Source organism: Anas platyrhynchos, chromosome 1 (genome assembly GCF_047663525.1).
Source record: "Anas platyrhynchos isolate ZD024472 breed Pekin duck chromosome 1, IASCAAS_PekinDuck_T2T, whole genome shotgun sequence".
Taxonomy (NCBI): Eukaryota; Metazoa; Chordata; class Aves; order Anseriformes; family Anatidae; genus Anas; species Anas platyrhynchos.
Window position 1 is genome coordinate 191,792,185 of NC_092587.1, and position 17,882 is coordinate 191,810,066.

At 37.5% G+C, this 17,882-nt stretch overlaps 2 long non-coding RNA genes across 2 annotated transcripts in view; one reads left to right on the forward strand and one right to left on the reverse strand.

The window, feature by feature from the left end:
• The window catches only part of LOC113845129 (uncharacterized), a 28,702-nt gene extending 17,285 nt beyond the window's left edge, over positions 1 to 11,417 (forward strand). The window contains exon 3 of the long non-coding RNA XR_003500428.3: positions 11,303 to 11,417. This is a non-coding gene — a long non-coding RNA (uncharacterized lncRNA). The remainder of the gene's footprint in view (positions 1 to 11,302) is intronic.
• The window catches only part of LOC119714502 (uncharacterized), a 35,351-nt gene extending 19,331 nt beyond the window's left edge, over positions 1 to 16,020 (reverse strand). Inside the window, exon 1 of the long non-coding RNA XR_005261769.2 lies at positions 15,829 to 16,020. This is a non-coding gene — a long non-coding RNA (uncharacterized lncRNA). The remainder of the gene's footprint in view (positions 1 to 15,828) is intronic.
• Between the last annotated feature and the right edge of the window lie 1,862 nt (positions 16,021 to 17,882).

Below are 17,882 nucleotides of genomic sequence, written 5' to 3' on the forward strand. Positions count from 1 at the left end.
CGCCCACCTCTATTTCCAGCTGCCAATTACAAACCATAATGAAAGATGAATATCCTTTTCCCCTGAAAACAGGCCAGTCAGTGCTTCAGAATGATATATGTGCTCCTTAGTGTGTACCAGTACAGATTATACTCTTGGGTTAGAGACAGCACATTCCACCCCAGTCCAACAAGGGTGCCTACAGTAGTGTTTCAGTTTAGATGAAGTTTGAGATTTTGAAGCAATTTTACTATTATCTCTATTTACCATGCTTTGATTTGCACCACAAATCTCAGGGTGTGTGACCTGGATTCCTTCAGGATGAAGCTGAACTAGAAGATGTACTCCCGGGAGCACACTTAATGCACAGCAGCTGTAAAAGGGCTCTCAGGTCATGGGATCAGCTTAGTCCTAATATAAAACCTCTGAAGTGTGCGTATTGTGAATGTCAGGCCCTAAACATTAACTGTTATTTCTTTAGATCTTATTTGTTCACATTACTCAATAATGTAGCCAGAGATGAAGTCACTAGGCTTTCCAGACAGACATAAGTGAACTGACTATGTAAAAACTACTGTCCGGATGCTTTTTCAGATGCTTTATTCCCAGGAACTCAGAAAATTACAACACCCTGATGGTCTATTTTTCTTCAGAGGTACCAAGGCATTTATCAACATGATATCTAATCACTGTAAGAGTGGAAAAATAACAGTCCTCTAAGATTGTGTGCATTATTTTAGGCATCCAGTTTCTCTCTCTCTCAATCTCTCTTTCTCTCTCTCTTTTCTCTCTTTTTTTTTTTTTTTTTTTTTAACTCAAAACCTCTTATACTTATGATTGCTATCAGCATTCCCTTAGCAGGTAGTTACATGCCTAACTGCTAAATAGGATCTTTAATTTTGGTACAGTGCTTGGGGGATGCAAAGTATTATGTGACTGCTAAATATTATTAAGCTGAGAAGGCTGATTAATGAGGACAGCAGTCTGCCTTTTAGCTCTAGGATGAAAGGGGCTATAATAGCTTTTCATGTAAAAACGTTGCTGTGAAATCCTCTTTTTGTGAATATCACAAGCTTCTGCTCATTTCTTTGTATAATGCCATTGGAGCCAAAATATCTTCTATCTTTAAGTGATTACACAGGTTATAATAAAATGCTGAAGTAGATGGATGGCATAGTCCTTTATAAGGTAAAGAGACACACTGGTTCTCTGGAAAATATTCAGGAGAGCCTTGACTTCTCCTTATTTCAATATTGATGACATTTGGAGTTTCTATTGTAATAATATGTTTGATTTTTTTCTAAAATTCACTGTTCCTTTATGCTCTAATTTATAAAAAACAAATTCTAACCTTCATGGTTGTACAAACATAGTTTGAAAGGATTAAAATATAACTAGCAAATAACAAGGAAAAAAATATATTGCCTTTAAAAATTGTGATTTCTATAACAATCTCAACATGTTTTAGGCCCAATTGCTTGTGAACAGCACTCCAATGTCAGCTGGCTATGAGGAAATGATTTTAATTAGCTCCTTGCCTTTCAGCTTGTCTTTTGATTTCTAGAAAGGAAAGCTCTTCTGTAGCTCAGTGCTCAGACCACTTCTCAGCAGTTTTAAAAAGAACAAGTGGGCACTGTCTCAGGGTGCTGAAGTCAGAACCAGACCCATGGGACTGATATCCAAGCATATTCCAGTTTTACCCTAACATTTTCACTGGCACTGTGGAATTGCCTCAGGCATAGACCGATGATGCCAGGAGGATAAAGGAGAGGTGCACTAGACTACACTGTTAAATTAAGGTTATTTGACATTGGTAGAAGGACCCTTCACAGAATGTGAATATATGCCTATAGTCTACATTTATGGACAGCTTCTCAATATTAAAATGAAGTCAAAAGTTCTCCACATGTCTGCAGATAGAACTATGGAGGGCAACTACTCACAAGTTACCCACCTTATGTGCAAACAGGCTCATTCAGCATGCAATACATTAGGCAGAGATTTTACTCCTGAGTAGTTTTGTGCAGCTAGACCATTCATGAGGACGAGATGAAAGCTCCAGTATCTAAAGGGTAAAAAATACTGGTGTCTAAATTTGGTGATGACTCAGTTTTAATTCAGCACTGCTGGACTAGAAAAAAAATAAAAATAAAAATAAAAATAAATAAATTCTAATTTTCTTTAAGAAAGGAGCAATAGCAAATCTATTCGTTGAAACTGGGTGTGTGAGGAAAGTATGTTTTCACTTATTTTAAGGCCAAGACATTTGACACAGTCCTGTGATAGTACATGATTTTCCAAAGATATTCTTGTGTTACCACTTTGACTTCCAATAACCTCTTATCCTCATTGCTAAAGATTGATTGGATATTTCAAGCCTGAACTGATCTGCATTCACTCCAATATTCAATTCACTTAAGTTTCTGCTATCAAGTTATCCTTAAAATTTCTCTTGGATAAGTTAAAAAGGGTGACTATACTACAAGTGTCACCAAAAAAATGCCATACTGAATTTACACTCCAGATCAGTCATGAAGCCCTTGACCTTCCAATGGATTCTTGGCCACCAAACAGACCCCAAACACCCCCTGCCTCACTGCTTCCCTACAGAGTAGCAATACCAGACCTGTATGCCTGCTCAGTAGTACCTTCCCCATGCATGTTAGCTCCCTCAGACATAACATCACACTGATTGCTCATTGATCAACTTAACTCTGTTCCAGGCTGCTGCTTTCCACAGCACAATTCCCAACACTGCAAGTTCAGTCTATGCTGCTTACAAATGTGTGATCATGCACTAAACTGTTATAAGTTTTCTAAACTAATGCAAGTTTCCTAGCAAGGGCTTTTAGCTTTTATGTCTTCTCCTGGAAGGTATAACTCTGTAAATATTTCAAAGGAATTCATTTTTAAAATGGAATTTAATTTATATTTCCTTAAAGGAAAAAAAAAAAAAAAAAAGAAAAAGTTTCTGATCTAAAACTTTCTGTTGTTACCATATAAATTAGCTAGAAAACAAAGAATTTGTGGTAATGTCCCTCTAATGCTGCCAAGAAATATATCTTTAAATAAATACAGGTCTCATTCCAAACCTTGCTTTGGAACCTCGGGTAGCCATGAGTCAGATTTTCCATATTACTATTACTCAAGCTGTTCCAGGGATGCCAAGCTTGGATGTTGCTTCATAGCCCAAGGACTAAGTCATAAACCTTGCAGTTTTCAGTTGGAATGGTGCTATACTGTTTCCTACAATCACCATCCATCGGACAGACATCCTACCTGCCATAGTGTAGGTAGTTTTTTTTTGTATCATTTTTTGGTGAGCTTTTTGTGAGTGTCTAGTATGTCACATAGCTTCTGGTTTTGTAGGCTCAATAAAACTTGCTATTGTATTCTACAAATGGCATCATCTGCCAGCAGCTGCTATCAGTTCTTAGCAGTGCTGGCATTCAATTAGGCAATGTGAAAAAACATTTCCTGTCACCCATATTAGTGCAGCAAGGTATTGCAGCAGTAGGAACTTATTTTTGGCCTTCCCATTGATAATAACAGGAGAAATAACAGGAATTTTCTTTGGGCTTTAATTGAATTGATGTAGTTCTGATTATCAGGATCTGCAAACCACTTCTCCAGTGTGAGGAGGATCTAATTATTCCCAGAAAATAAATAAATAAATGAATAAATATATAAATAAATAAGTTATGCAAATCTGAGGTATAGTAAGTATACACATGGGCTAAATATTCCTGCAGTTCATAAGCCTGTACTCCATATTGCATTACAGAAACAAACTAACTAACTAACTAAACCAACACATCAGAGGAATGTAGGAAATAGGGCTTTATCTGGCAGACAAATGTACACCGTGTAGCCCCACATGCCTGTCTTTGAAGCCTAAAGATGCCAGAGGAATTCACAGCATTGTAATTAGAGACAGAACAAGGACACTGGGGCACTTCACAAGGCTTCAGCAAAGCACAGATGGTTAAAAAAAGAGGTTCCAGATTATCTCCTGTTTGACATGGGCAAGCCACTTTTCTAAAGGCTACATCTAATACTGTGTGGTGGAGATAAAAGAACAGCAAGCATCATTGCCACAGGTAGCACCTCATCTGATTTGTCATGTGCATCCCCAATCCTTTAATCATTATTCAGATACCACATACATATATCTTAATTAAAATTCTGCTGAAGTTAGATTGGCTGCTACAAAATCCTGAAAAATTAGATCAAATGGTCTGTGCAGGAATTCACAGAGCACAAACAATATCAATAACATTTGCATTGTTAGCTGAGGCAGAAAAGCTAGGAGCAAGAAAACAATAGGGAAGCCACTTGATCATGCCATTTGCTTTCTCAGTACACCCACTGCTGCATGGGATATTTTCTGAGATGCTCCTGCTGTGTTACCCACTAAAAGAAACCTTTCTGGGAACAATATCAGGACTGAGAAGAAACAGTCTTGAAATTGTGAGGATTTGTAGGCAGTCAAAATGATTGCTGTTTCATGGTTTACTGGCATGTTATTTATATTCTTTCTGTGGTTGAACTTATATTTAACAGATGTATATGCAGTACAGCACTTTTGAATTAATTAGCATACTCTGTAGTGCAGGAGTGACTATGACTGCTGACTCACAAACCTCATATCAAGACCTTAGGTGCCGGAGTCTTGTTTCTCCAAGACCTGAGAGAAAGGGACATGTGATATTACTTTACAAGCAGACAATGACAGTTGCTTCCCAAAATCCTAACTCTGCTGCAGAATAAGATCAGGCTGAACATGCAGCCAAGATCCTAGTAAAATCCACCTCATCGCATCTTCTGGCCTGCTGCTTCCTGCAACCAGAGATTCGGTATTGTTCCCATGTTTATACAGCCCCAGCTGAGTCCTCAGCTCTGTGTGGCTCAAAAGCCTAACCAAGTGAGCATACAAAGAGACAGACAAAACAATGTTCCTATTTTAGAACCTTCCCTACTAAGCTTAAAACAAACAATACCAATATTAATACTACTACTAATAATAAATAATTACCAAAGTGGTGTAAGATCTCATAGCATTTATAAACTGACAATAATTCAAGCTGTAGTGAGCCCACCTTTGCCTGTGCTCTTGTATGCTGGATTACTGTGATCAATAGCAAAGAGAAAATTGGTTTTCTGAAGCATATGTGGGGAATATCTACCCAGGACAGGTTAATTATAGGTATCTAGACTCCCTTTATAATCTGTGAAAGACAATAAATACTTTTAGGAGTAATTCATAGGTCTTTGATATATTTTTTTTAGGCTTGGATTAATTGGACACTTAAGGTTTTATCTACACACTATAAATGGGGGTGTGTGACCAGATAAGATGTTAACTTCTATATTTAAGGCATCTGATATCAGGTGAGATGAATCCCTCTTAGGAATCCAAGTTCTTAACTGCATTAGCTGTTTCTACATGTATGACATGGCATTTGACTGTATTAAAACACACTTCAGATAGGCCCAACTCACCAAGTGGTGTGAAACTCAGGGGTCGTCTAATCAATCTGCCATTATTGTTTATTTAGTTCCACTGTTTTCTGAATCACTGTGTATATTGGCTATACAGATCTGTGCAGAATAGTACTGGAACCATTCCCATTTGGTGATGAATCCTTATGATTTGCATTAGTATTTGTAATATTAAGACGTAACATTGCTTTTTCAGTCAATCCCAGCCAAGAACTGAGCTTCCTCCCCTGCTCTATAATGTTAGGAATACAGACATGGTTCTTGGCAGCTGTTCTCCTTCAGAGTGTTTCATTAACAAGATTATTACTCAAGGACCTCTCTTTTCAAGAACCTACATATGAGGTAGCAAAATGGAACCTCTAGGAGTTTTTGCAATCTCATCACAATTACCACATCAAAGGTAACAAGACAAAGTGAGCTCCCTAGTGTAAACAGCAATTATATTTCTTCTAAATATTTTTTAATGTTTTTCAAACATTTTCCCCTCTTCTCAGTATTTCACAATTTCTAATATATAAAAGCTGTTATTCCCAATCAGCACTTTACACCATTGTTAATGACGCTAATATTTTTTTTTGTTTCCAGTATGGCTTTAGTCCTACATCCCTCAGAAATACTGTGGAATGTCCCTTCACTTAGCCCAGATGGATTAAAAGTTCATAGCTCCCTTACAGCCCTGCAGTCAACAGGAAGCAAATGCCTAAGCATTTGGGTCATATGTTTCAGCAATACAAGCCAACCCCCAAAGTAAGTGTTATTCAGTGCAAGTAAAGGATGAAGTCCTAATGTCTTCATAGATTGGTCAATTTTGAGAAGCCCTGGAGTAATCAAGATTTTCTTATTTCCCAGTTGAACCCAAAGTATGAGAATTAACCATGATGTTAAAAACATTGGGCCAAATTCTTCTTTAGGACACCAGTACAAATACAATAAAAATTATATCGATTCCAAATTAAGATGAAAATATAAGCCTCCTAATGAAATTCTCATACAAACATCAAAACACAAACAACACTATCATAGCAAAACAGTTTCCTGACTGTTTCTTTGTGTTCCAGAAGTAAACATTTTAACAAACTGAAGTTATCTGTTCAGCTGGGGAAAAATACATGGTATTTGCATGTCATAGAAATGTCATGTAACAGTCATATTTCTTATTATGGCCTATGTAAGTGCACAAGCCACATTACCATGTGTCAGCAGAAGACAGAATGCCATTGGGGTCAGATCTATCTGTACTGTCCTGACGACCATCACGAGGCGGATCAGTGACAAGGTGCTCTGAACAAGCAGGCACAGAGGAATTAATCTAAGTGAGAGGCTGTTTCATCAGTTTCTCTGTACCATTAACACAGCATGCTGCTAATTTTGCCAAGGAATTAAAATGACTGTGTTCAAGTGGCTGCTAAATTGATCCAGAAACCTTGCATATCTTCATCCTGTGCACCTTAGGGTATTTAGCATCAACCCTACAAAGCGACCTTTTTCTCCTCAATTGGGTAACCCTACATGAAATGGCTTTAATTTTCTGAGTTGGTGTAAGGACATAGACTGCATCCCTGGTATATTCTCATGATCCTGTTTCATGCCACAGCATGTCTGAAACTACCCTAATGCACAATTTCAGCACTCTCTGTCTTGGTAGGACTGGGCTACAGCTAAGAGCTACCCACCTCATTAGCTCAGATAAAATTCGTCATGTTGTCTTAGTAGGGAAAGGTACACAAAGTTATGGTAATCAAGAGATTAGCAAGTGTCTGCAAATGTTATTGCTTTTCTTTTGATCTATGAACAGGATAACCAAAATTCCAAAGTTGTTTGTTTGTTTTCGTTGGTTTTCTTTTAATAAATAAAAGCACTAGAAGGGGATATAAAACCTCAAGCTGAGGACATAAACCTATATTTTATATTAATGTTTTTTGTATGCATGATATTCCTTTGAAATGCATCCCATTTGAGTATTTGCATACAGATGTTTATGTGTGGACTAAACTCCCATTACAAACAGTGGAGGTCTAGGATTCATCAGTTTCCCTCAGATAAGTCTGGTGATATTTGAGATGCCTCAGGATACTTAAGACTCCCACCTTGAATCATAGAATCATTAAGGTTATGAAAAGACCCATGGACATCTCCTTGACTGGTATCAAGAGCCAGGTGGGTACAACGGTCAGCATCCCAAGTGATCTGAGTAGGCAGGTAAAATCACACCCAGACTTTGACTGTAACAAGCGCTTAGACACCTCACTCAAATGTAGACAGCTACATTTGGACACCTATATTTAGTGTTTTAGTGGCACTGAGTTTCCTGTTTTCCATGCAAAATCTGTTTGTGAGACTGGATCCTCTGCATTAAGCTCACTAGAGATAGTCAGGAAACATGACAGCTACCTGATGATGCCATTAGTGAGAACCACCAAGGCGACTTCATATTTGCCACATGTGCTGTGCTGCATGCTTTAACTAATAGATGACTGTGTTCAAAAAATCAATTAATGCAGAGCCAGCTATGAATGGATTAGTAAAAGGTACCAAATACTTTGTTACCAAAATGTAGAGGAGAGGCAATGCAAAGCAGGGGATTCAGGGTACGGCCACACTGCACCACACTGCCTTTCTCATAACTATTATAAAACATCCAGTTTAAGGCTGCTCATCTCTTCAGTGATCCATAAAGTTCAAGTAATTTTTTGTTCTTCATATCCATGAGCTTGCTATTTTTGAGATACTTGCTAGCAATAAATAATGCCAAATTTTAAGGAGATTTTTTTGTTCTTTTAATGCCTGGAACAATCATTTTATAATGTTTGAGGTGAGAGTAGTGTATTAGTCCAGCAGAAAGACCCTGCAATAGTAACCAGCAAAGAGAAGAAATTGAAGCCTGTAATGAGGTGAGAAGGTATTTGGAGGAGCCTTGCTTTGAAGTATCTTTCCAAAGCACAGCCGTGGTGCCCATTGGCACAAAGCAGCTACCCCTGAAGCTTGTGAATTCCAGGCAGGTGGGCAGGCAGACAGGTCTGGGATATTGGGGTTAAGTGTGCACAGGAAGTGAGTTAGGGTACCAACCTCAGACTCTCATTGGGGATTACCATAAATTGGAAATATGGCCCACAAAGCCTGGAGATTTACAGCTAAAAAGGGATATCTGAATTTTGTACATCACTTGATGACATTAAAGCCTTTCTGCAACACGCTGTCTTACCAAAAGTAGTATATACATTTTTAATACTCTGTAAGATACTTTTTATATTTTTATTTGTTGCAGATTGAAAAAAAAAAAAAGAAAAAAAAGAAAAAAAAAGTCATTGTAATCTTTAATATACTTTTACTTTCTAAGACCAATCAATTGGGTTTGCTTTTCCCAAAAAAAAAAAAAAAAAAAAAAAAAAAAAATCTATGAAAGGTGACATTTTACCATGGCCTCTTTTTCTTCTGGAAGAACTTACATTTCCAAAGGAAAACTATCTCTCTTAAACTTTATGATCAGTTCTTGAATTTTACAAGAATGCGTCAGAGCATTAATGTCACTGCCCAAAGAAGTATGTTAGAAAATAAAAAGTCTTTGGCATATCAGCTACAGTCCTGAGGCAGAAAAATAGATTTTCTTGCAACAGAAAGCTGTCAGTGATAAGAAATTAACTGTGCCATTTCTTGAAGTAAATCTTACTACATTACAGCCTTCAAAAGCCCTTGACTTAACTAGCTAATCAGTTGTGGGCATTTGAATGTTTTATATAAGACTATACTTTCCTATGAGACTCATGGATTTTGTAGTTATAGTAATTAATGCATTTATTGATGTCCAATAGCTTAAGAATTTGTATCTGTTTTAGTAATTCTTCAACTATTAGTGTTAAGTTTCTATCACATAATACAGTTTCTTTTCAGCCCTTAGCTTTAAAAATGATTCCAATACGTTGCAAGTTATGTTACAACAGTTTTAACTTTTTCTCTTTATTCTAGGCAAGTAAAGCACTCCAAAGCTGTTATCTTCAGGACTGTATTTCCCAGAAATAACTTTATCCTGTTGCTTGTATACAACTTAGTGGGAAACATCATTCTGTTCCTCCCATTGTTGGGTCGTATCTCTGCCTCTTGGGAAAAACCTTTTGTAAAACAACACAGGTGGAAGACTCAACCCTGGAATAGTGCCCTGGAGCAGCATGTTACCTTCCTTCCCTTCGGCAATGATGGGCTGTTTTAAAACTGTCAAAGTCTCATTCTCACTTCCAGCTGAGCTAGAAGAGGACATTTCACAATGTGCCAGCTGGTGTATGTCTTAGTAAGCTTGAAAAAACAGTTAGAGGCCAGCTCAGAGAGCCTTCGCTTACAGCTACAACTCCTTGCAGCCTGCTCACAGTCCAAAAATACCTTGGAGTTTGATAACTAATATTAATACAATCTACAGAAAGGATCATTGAGTGAGGAAGACACATTAAATTGTTTCATTCTTGGGATTTTGGTAATTTATTACTCAGTATAAAAGCAGAGCTCATAATAAGTATGGTTCATAATGAATAGTTTGATCTGTTCTATTCATATCAGTGACTGGTGTGACTTCAGTTCAATTTATATACATTATAGCTGTTTCAATAAGCACAAAACCATGAAGAGTTTCCTGTGCTGTACCAAAGAGTCTAGTTCTGTAAAATAAGGACTCACGGTAGCAATCGCAGTGATTCCAGCAGGATTTCCTGAAACAATGATGGCTTGTATGACGAGGTTTTAAGGGTAAACCCATGACTTCAGTTTGGCTGCCACTGACGATTTCCCTCTCAATAATTCATAGACAGTCTGACAGAGAGATCCAAATATATTTTCTTTACCTCCCCAGGGATAAAAGCTTAATGATGTACACTATTTTTACAACCTTTTCTAAATAAATAGTTTGATATGCACACATTCTTCTTTTGGACAGCAACACAGACGTATGATTGGCACATATTTTTCTGTTTCTACAGTTTTTGCCTTGCTTTTCATTCACCTAGCCCTCTGTGTCCCAGATCTTCATAGCTTTCCAATAGGTAACTTTATGTCAGCATCTGATGGATACAAAACCTACTCTAGATCACTATTTCCCAAGACATTTGTTCCTGGACAAAGGCAGCCAAGTCCAAGTACCTACTCTAAAGGAAGTAAAACAACTTCAACCTTTAAAGGTGTTTGTCCCACATATTGCATAACACATACGCAATACATATGTCCCACATATTACATAACAGAGGTCCAAGAAATTCTTTCTTAAACAATACAACTCTAAGATAAGTGAGTTAATCTAAAGACAGTACCACTTGTATTTTTTCCTGCAAATGAAAAGTGGTATGAAATATCCAAGTCCGGGTAGGACAAAATCAGGGTACTAAAAAGAGGTAGCCTGGATTTTGTCCTTTCTGCATTGAGATGACAAAGCCAATTCATTCAAAATATGTAGGAGGAGAAGAACAGAAAGACAAATGTTTGTGTTTTGAGCAGCCATGAAGTGATTCCAAAGCATCTGATTTACTCACCTTACATTAAACTCAAAGAGGCAAAGAATTTCTTCTGACATCTCCTCTCACCTCTCAAGGAAGTGGAAAAACAGGTTTTTTTGCAGCAAAATGTTAAAAGGGGGTATTCAGGACCAGGTTTGGTGATGCCCTAGCTAGAAACAGGCTGCTGGGCTGGAGGGATAGAGCAACCTATGCTGGCTGAAGGACACTAGTTTCTCCTCCAGGCTTCTCATCCCATCTGATTGCTTCCTCCCTTTGGAGAGGTCTCCTGTGGTCAGGGAAGGTATTTTTTTACCACATCACTACATTTTGCCTTGCTTTCCTTTTTGCAGGCTCTGTAGGTCTGGGTTGGAGGTGTACATGGCCTCTGCCAACAACACCAAGGTTGAGCACTCCTGACACCTTGCAGATTGATCAAAGGTAAGATCAAGGTCACTTTATTTTCAGGAGGCATTTGCTGTTCACTTTGAGGGAGTCAAGATTTTACCCTAGGAGAACACAGATCTGATTACATACATAATATTATAATAATATTTATATATATATATATAATTCCTGCATAATTTCAGGTTTATTTCCTTCTTACATCTCTGGTTTTATTTATTTATTTATTTGTAATTTTTCAACATAGTGCCCAGTCTGTCCTTGCCTTTTGGTGTCCAGAAAGATGTAGTCTGATTCCTAATGTTCTCAGCTTTTTATTTCTTCAGTGAGGATATTTAAAATCAGAAGATTAGCCCAAATGCTAAGAGAAGCATAAGGAGCAGCTGAATGCCCCAAGGTTCAAGGACAGGCAAAGGGAAAAAAAAAAAAAAAAAAAAAAAAGAATATCAGGGTTCAGAGCAGATTTAGTTTTTGATAAATTGTTTGCCTTTGTAATGGTCAGAAGAATATCGTAGTGGTCTAATGAAATTCAGTCTTACCCTTGATGTCCTCATATATACTTGATGCATAGTCAATTTCCTTTATATTTAAAATATCAAATTACATATTGTGCTTTTTTTTTAAAAAAAAAAAAAAAAAGTGATCATGAGTTGTCAGTGTGCAAAGATTTTTCAGATAGGACCTCATGGCAGTGCTGCTCTCTGCTGTTGGAAATTTTGTTTAGAATCATGTTCTCCAGTTTTATTTTTCAAGGTTAAATTGACCTTCAAAAGACTGTTAGCTGTCCTTTTTTGACCATTTGACCAGAGGCTTTTACTCTGTCTGGACAAGCAGAAATCCCCAAAATGTTCCTTTTCCATGATGGACTTTTCAGGTGTCTTTTCTGAGAAGTTCTGCCTTAAAATTTGATTACTTGCCTTCCTAGATAAAAAAACAGTGTCTGGATGCTAATAGTGGAATTGCTAATGTTGACACCAGCCTCCTTGTCACTTCTGAAATGTATTCAGCTAATCGTGCCTTTTTGGTTAATACACTTACATGGAACTAATAACATAATCAAATTAAAACACTGAGAGGTTCCATGTAATAAAATATATCCTGCCTCACTGTGTTTTTAGTCTGACCTTGACAGTGAGTTTTCTGCTTAAATCAATTAGTTAGATGGCTACTGTTCCCTCTAGAAATTAAGTTCTCTTTTGTGATCCGAGGGGTGTGTGAAATATTGTTTCGGCATTTTGTCAGACTTTGTAAATCATTGCCACACTGTGCTTTTTCTTTTTTTTCCAGCATACTGGTGTAAGGACAAATACCCAGCGCAGATGGGAGTGAGGTGGGCTGCTAGGTGAAGTGGGTAGGATCTATGTGAACAGCTATGAGAAAACTAAAGTAATAATGAAACAGGACATCTAAACCTCAGGAAAGGCACAGATGCATCCACATAACCAAAATGAGAACCTGAGACATGACTAAGGACAGAAAAAATACAACTTTCCCTGTAGAAGTGTTCTTTAAGCCAAAAATCCAAAATTATTATATTGGCTAAAAAACAAACAAACAATGCATTATAACTTGTGAAGTTTCTTACAGCTACTCAAGGCCATTGCAGTGAAATCATTCACAGACCTCTTTTCTTCCACAGTCTTAAAATTTTTGCCATAGTTTCTGTGGAGCACCATGAGGGAAGACACTCCCTCACAGACCTCACAACGTGGCAGTCTCTAAGCTGGTGAGGCTGTGGGGGAATGCAGATAGGGATATCTAAAGACATTCTCTTCTTTTATGCAATATATCTTGAAGCTCCCATTTGCTTTCTGCTTATTTTTAAGCTGGTATTTTCCATTTTCTTTGGCAGCTGCCACTACTTGCAGCTAAGAAAAATTTATTTTAGGCATCAAAGAAGCTATATGTCCACACAGATAGCTCTATAAGTTAAACTCAATTCTCTACGTTCTTTCAGAGTAATGTGCAAAACATTCATTGTCATAAAGGACATCCACTAGAAAATTAGATTTATGAAGCATCAAGCTTCAAACTAAACCTTCAAACTGTGATATTTTAGAAAATCCCCAGGCTGGACACAGAAGTCAAGAAGTACCTTTACACTGCAAAACTTAGGGCTAAGATAGAACATCTCATTCATTTCTTCTCTCTTTTTAAACCTTTTTATTTTTGGAGTAGCTCCTAATGTGTGACCCCATCATCTAATGTTACATAACCTGAAACAAACCCTTTGTTATATTGATTGTCTCAAGCCAAAGACATGAGGAGTATTTCTGCTGTTGGATCTGCAAGGTGAATGACCTTTTTCCTTTCCTGTGCTGAATTTCTGATACAGCTGGTGCAAACTCAGTACAGATAGTAGAACAGCAATCTGTTCTTACAGAAAAGAGCAAAAAATGCTGAGAGAGGAAGACCATTTTTCTTATCGTTATTTTACATGAAGATGCTATGATAGTAACAGCAGGATATGTTAACATGCACAAAGATTCCAACCTCTTTAGAATCTAACCCTTTATAGAAACATTTTTTGAAAGATGCTTTTCACCACTGAGCCTTTTTGAAAAATCTTTAGAAAGGAAATCTAAGAGAGAGTTTGATCATGCATTTCAGAGACTGCTAGTCTGAGCAGAATTCCATATGCTGCTATTTCAAAAAGGCAATAAAATCCAGTTCATATTTCCCATTTTTCATTAAAAATATATAGAAACAAATGACACTGGAGAGTCATATAAAGGTTCTGCCAGTGAAAATTTCTTTTTTTTTTTTTTTTCCTCCCCATCACTTATTCTGTATAGGCCATATATTTTACAGAAAATAATTTTGAAATATGTCAGTTCTTATAAAATTTATGAAGATTTTTCATATCCTTTTTCATATCCAAACAGATGTACCTGCTACCATGGGTCTGTGTAGGTACACCTCTGAGAGAGGGAGACCAAAAAAAAAATATAATCTAACCAACATGCTTTAAAAATTGTAAACATCTATCAAAAGCTTGGGTTTTGCAAGTAACATACACATTTAACTTTATTACTGACTTACATGAGATAATTATAGCATCAGGAAGTTTTTCAGATATTTCATTATAGAGGAAACAATCAGAAAGTTAAAATCTGTGATACAGGCAAACATTGACTAGCATTGTTAGAGTGTTCACAATCTGCAGCAGTGCTGGACTAGTTCATACTTCACATTGCTGTGGTTAGTGTTGGAACACAGTGACTGAACAAAACAGCCTAAAACTAAAGCTGAACATAATGACAAAATCTTTTTCATGTGAGCCTGGAGTCTCTGGAGAGGCCAACGTGGCAAAATTTTATGAAAGACAGGATACCCTACACCATTGCTCACCAAAAGGATTTCAGTTCCTTTCAGAATTTCCACAACTTCATAAATGTGCTTTATGGAGTTTGTTTGATTGATTGCTTTGTTTTAGTTTTATTCAGAGATTTGCTTTGCAGCCTGGCAATTTATGATTACCACAAAAAATACTAACCAACTACTTGGTTTTTAGTATAGTTCCTGGCTAAGGACCTCTTACTGCAAATACTCATACTTCTGTTGTCCCATTTGGCATATAAATAGCAAGTTACTCAGCTCCTTGGACAACGAAGATGTTCACAAAATCATACACCAAGAGTCTGTTTTCCCAGGCCTTATGAATGATTTGAACTTCAAGAATAAAATTTAAAAAAAAAATCTAAACATCCTAAAAGAAACTCTGAAGGCAAGATGACCCTCACTTTACCTTACAGATGCTGCTGCCTCTGCACTAGGTAGGTCATCCATACTATATATATATATATATCACATGCAATTATTTTTTTTAGAGAAACATATAGATACTTCCAAGATTAATCACAGATTGGGCTGAGTATTCGTCTATGTCCAAAGATAACCCTGCCCCCTCACTCCCAAATTTCACATGTATATTATTAACACAGACAGATTGTTCAATCAGAAATATTATTCCCATGAGAACTCAAGCAGAATTGACTGCACAAAGCTAGGAGTAAAAAACAGCTGTCCTCTAGCACAGGCTTGTGCCTGCATCACAAAATTATCTTCCCTCTTTGACACTGGATTTGAGGTGAAGTGGCCGCTGCTGTGCTGTCAAGCTCTGATTAATTACCTTGTGAATTTTGTAATTCCAGGGGCTTGAGTAAGTTTGTGTAATTTGTACATAGTGTACCTAGTAAATAAAGAGTACACTGAGCTCATGAACAGGCTCCTGTTATTGTTGCACAAAGCTATCTAAACAGAGTGCTTGTTTTTCAGTTCAGCATTGTTAATGCCTTCTCTATTATTGTGCAGTGCAAGGAACAGAATGCCTTTATCTCTCTTGTTGGCTGCAGGCTTTCAGCGGAGTTTGAACACATACTCTGCTCTGCCAGTACAATCTGGTTTGAAACTTGCTGCAAACAATCACAGGTTGAAAAATGTTTTTAAAAACAAACTTGATACATCAACCAACCTGACTCATCAACAAACCAGTTTCCAGATAGGACTTGTTGGTCTTTGCTTTCCGTCACAGATGTTGGAGTCAGATCTCCCTCTGCTGCAACGTCTTCTGTGTCTCTGTGTAGATACACCAAGGTCACCTTTTCAAACACATCCCAGTATTGCTCTCCTCCCAGTCCTCCCCACCACACAGAAAGCCTGGTGTCCTTGCCCTGTCCCCCAGCATGCCATCTCCATTAATGCAGCACTGGAGAAGTGGCCCTGATGGATGAGTGGATCAGCAAGGCCAAAACATCTTTGTACCCACCAAGCACTGACCTCCTGAGGACACACAGGCTAGATGGAAAGCTCTCTGTGTGGCTCAGGAAGGATGAAAGGAAAAAATCCTACCAGTCTAGCTAGAGAAGAGTGGGGGAAGATGCACAAATTATTTGGGGTTAAAAAATAAAAAATTAAAAATATGTACCCCACCTCCACCCCCCCAAAACTCTTCCTGGGCACTTTTCTGTTGAAGATCATCTGGATTTAAAGGCTGATCCCCAGTGGCGTTTTGGCCAAATGATCTTTCACTTGTCTTGCACCCTGTTACGGTGAGGGGCCTTGTGTTGCTCTGATGGGTATGTAAAAGTAAGTGGTATCAGCACAAACCTGGAGTGACTCTGTCAGTACCAGCAGTATATGTGAAAACACACATTGAACTCATTTTAACCTAACTATGACCCTGTCTCTTTTCAATAGAAGCTCTCTCTGCTTAATGAGTGCCTAAAGAATTCTCCAACAAGCCAAGTGACTGCTTAACCAGGCAAAAGGCATAGAATTAAATACCAGTGGACATTTTTCCACAGGCCACAAGCATAAACATCCCACTACCTACTCTGAATTATATACTTTAATTCTGTCTGCATTTGGTGAGTCTCTGTTGTAAAGACTAGGAATTGTACTGGTAGCATGATGCTCCTGAATAGCCTAGAAGCTGTCTTCCATTTCTGTATTGGTGACAAGAGCACTCAGTGGGCTGAGGTGCATTTTACAGCTTTGCATATTGTAACTTCAGACTTAATTTATCACTTCAGATACACATGAATGAGGACAGAAGACAGAATTGTAGTAGAAAGCTCTTGCAGCCTTAACTTGTGCTTAACAGGCTTGATTGCGAAAGAGAAATGCAAATGGCCTGAAGAACACTATTTAGCAAATAAGAGATGAAGTAGGAGTGATGATTTTCTCTTGGTTTGCTAAGGAAAAAAAAAAAAATCCATGACTGTATTCTTGTATATTTCTTTCCTAGTACTGGCAGGCTGTGTGGGGGACTCAGGTCAACAACCGTGAACTTGTAATAACTCTACATCATGGGTGACTACCATCTTTCACCTTGATGATAGATTACAGAAGGTGATTACAGAATCAGGCCCAAACAATTTTAAGTATAATTTCCTTTCAAATTCTAATGCTTTAATCCACAGACATTGATCAAACAGCTTGACAAGCTCCACATTTGAGATAAAGGCTATGGACTTTCAAGGGAACTTTCTCCCTCTAAAGTTTCAGAGGTGAGATTCATAGTTACATGCATATTTCAAAGGGAGGGAAAAGTCTGAAGGTATCTTTTGAAAATTAAAAGTTTGGCTTACTTCCTCCCACATGGTAAGATTAGATGTTTTATTTGTTTCCATGTGACTTCTAACACACCTTGATACAAGAATTCTGGAATAATTCTCTGTGCTTTTTTACTTACACAAAAACTAAAAGTGATTTCATAAAAAACCTTTTTTTGTCTCTCTCTCTCTCTTTTTTTTTTTTTCTTCTGTTTCATCCTATACACTTTGAGCTGAAATCCTTAAAGAGCCAGCTGTCAAATAGTTTGAGATTACAACATAGGCTGTTAGAGCAAATAAGCAAATCAAATGAAACGAGAAAAGTGCATAAATCCCTATTATTTACATTGGTTTTTATACCCCATTATTTTCTACTTGTTTGGCATGACTTTGTTGTTGCTACATATGTTTATTCCTCACCTGAGCAGCTACAGGCTTCTGTCCTTCAGCAAGTGCTCTGGTATCGGCTGAG